Genomic DNA, 2,136 nt, shown 5'->3' with positions numbered 1-2,136 from the left:
GATGGACGGAGAATTCATTGTAGCTATGGTGTGAACCTAGATCTTGTGTGATGGTAAAGGCGCGGTTGGTAATCTTTAAGTGCCATTGTTTATAAGAGCATTTTGTCTCATATCTGTTCTTTTTGTGTATGTATGTGCATTGTAAGAGTGACCGTTGATAAGAATTGACCGTTGCCACCAGCATAATTGCCTAATTGCTATGAGATTTATATAATAATAACAAACTTTTATACCTCTCGACGATTCGCAACTAGGGTACCTCCAAAGCGACTGACGTCATTGTGACATCTAGTTACTTATCTTAACTCTGACGATTCCAGTTAATAAGAGGCCTGTTGGTCTAGGGGTATGATTCTCGCTTTGGGTGCGAGATGTCCCGGGTTCAAATCCCAGACAGGCCCGATAATTTTTCATTTTGCCGGCCTCGGCAGTCTGCCATTCCGAGAGTCGTGGGTTCGATTTCCACCTGGATGGGTTTTCCTTCACCTAGGGCTTGGGTGTTTGTAATCGTCTCGATTGTTTTCGCTGTTAATATTCCGTTGTCAAGGCCAAAAAGATCTGTTTTCGGACAAAGACTAAATAAATCAATAATTACAAATAAGTAAATGAGTTTATCGTGCCCGGAAAAAGTGACGTATCCAAATTTGCATGGTTCACACCAATTCGTACTACAGTCGTCACACCACATCGTTAGATGGCTTGAAAAATAATAGATGGATAGTAAAATGTCTTCATCATTACGCAAATGAGGCCATCTTTCATTTAATACAGGGCCATTTAATTCCTGTATTTATTATAAATTTAAGTTCATAGTGGTCTTCATCCAGTACTTAGCCCAATACCTCGTTAACTTCACGAAGTCATGGTATTGATGATTCCTGCATTGCGCTCCACTTCTTCGCCCAGAAAGTTTCCTATCAATAAACCAAAGCCGCTTGGATACAGCCGAGACACCTGAGCAAACAATACCCGCATTTGATCAAGAGATTTTCCAGCTGGAGCCCCGAGATCCCCTCCTAGGACCTCTTTATTTACAACCAGCAGCCGAAAGTAACCGGGCAAAAACTGTAGAAGTGGACTACAGCTATTTACATAAAATAAGACAATATTTATAAAACGCTATTATCAAATATGAAGCGCACACGAGCGAAGCGTCGTACATTCATGTTTTTATTCATCCCGGCCGAGAGGAAGTGGCATTGAAATGATTCATGCCTTTAAATTTCTCCATGAATCCCAACATTGAAACATCTCGTGTGGTCTTGTGGCTAGAATATCTGGCCCAGAAAACCCGGGTTTGATCACTGAATTCGAAATCATTTCTTCACTACATACAAAAGTTTATACTGACACCAAAGCTGGAGAAAATATCATACCTTCAACTGGCTTCATCACTCTCAAGTCAATGTTTATTACGATATTAAAAACAGCCACTTGCGCGATAAATATGTTTCCTCGAATTAATAAATTGACTCAGCATTTAAATTCCACAGTACTGACTGACAATAAGATCGTTTCACCATCGGCATTTAGTATGAATTCACGAGATTAATATGCGAGGTATCTACGATGAAATAATTTTCCTAAAATTTTCCGTGCTTCCTTGGCAAGAAGATGTCGCATTCTCATAATTCTTTCCCATTAATTCCTATACAGCATTGAGCATTAAAGGCAAATGAGTAGCGCGAAAAGTCTTTAATATCACTTCTCATCAGCAACTTCCTTAATTACTCACAATTCATGGCCGATTGACACAAATTTGTTACCTCGAAATCTGTGATCCCGGAGCGAATTTCCAGCCGGACTGTGGCAACCTAGACCTCATGATTATTTCTCCAACACGGGTGGGCCATCTTCCCTTAAACAGAAGTTGTTTGACTTAGACCCGAGCACAACTTTGTCGTCACCATGATGACGATGATGAATTTTGTGATGTGTACTTGTGGTATGTGCAAGAGGTTGGAGGAAACAAGATTCTCTAAAGGGGGAAATATTAAGAGGTTCAACACACTCCGTGAGAAGAGAGGGAAATTAAAAGATGCTCTGGAAAATTAACAGAAGGGAGGAAGGATGAATGGAGAAGATGCGAGGCAGGGCGGGATGCTTGAGGGTGCGATGGAAGGATGAATGAGGCGT

At 40.8% G+C, this 2,136-nt stretch overlaps 1 non-coding gene across 1 annotated transcript; it reads left to right on the top strand.

The window, feature by feature from the left end:
- The first annotated feature begins 329 nt into the window (after nucleotides 1-329).
- On the top strand, nucleotides 330-401 carry TRNAP-UGG (transfer RNA proline (anticodon UGG)). Its single transcript has one exon. It is a non-coding gene; the product is annotated as a tRNA-Pro (tRNA).
- The last annotated feature ends 1,735 nt before the right edge of the window (nucleotides 402-2,136 follow it).

This window comes from Hetaerina americana, unplaced genomic scaffold (assembly GCF_022747635.1).
Source record: "Hetaerina americana unplaced genomic scaffold, ioHetAmer1.1.p SCAF_19, whole genome shotgun sequence".
Classification (NCBI taxonomy): domain Eukaryota; kingdom Metazoa; phylum Arthropoda; class Insecta; order Odonata; family Calopterygidae; genus Hetaerina; species Hetaerina americana.
The sequence above is the reverse complement of the archived record's forward strand: the minus strand, read 5'-3'. Positions and strand labels throughout refer to the sequence as shown.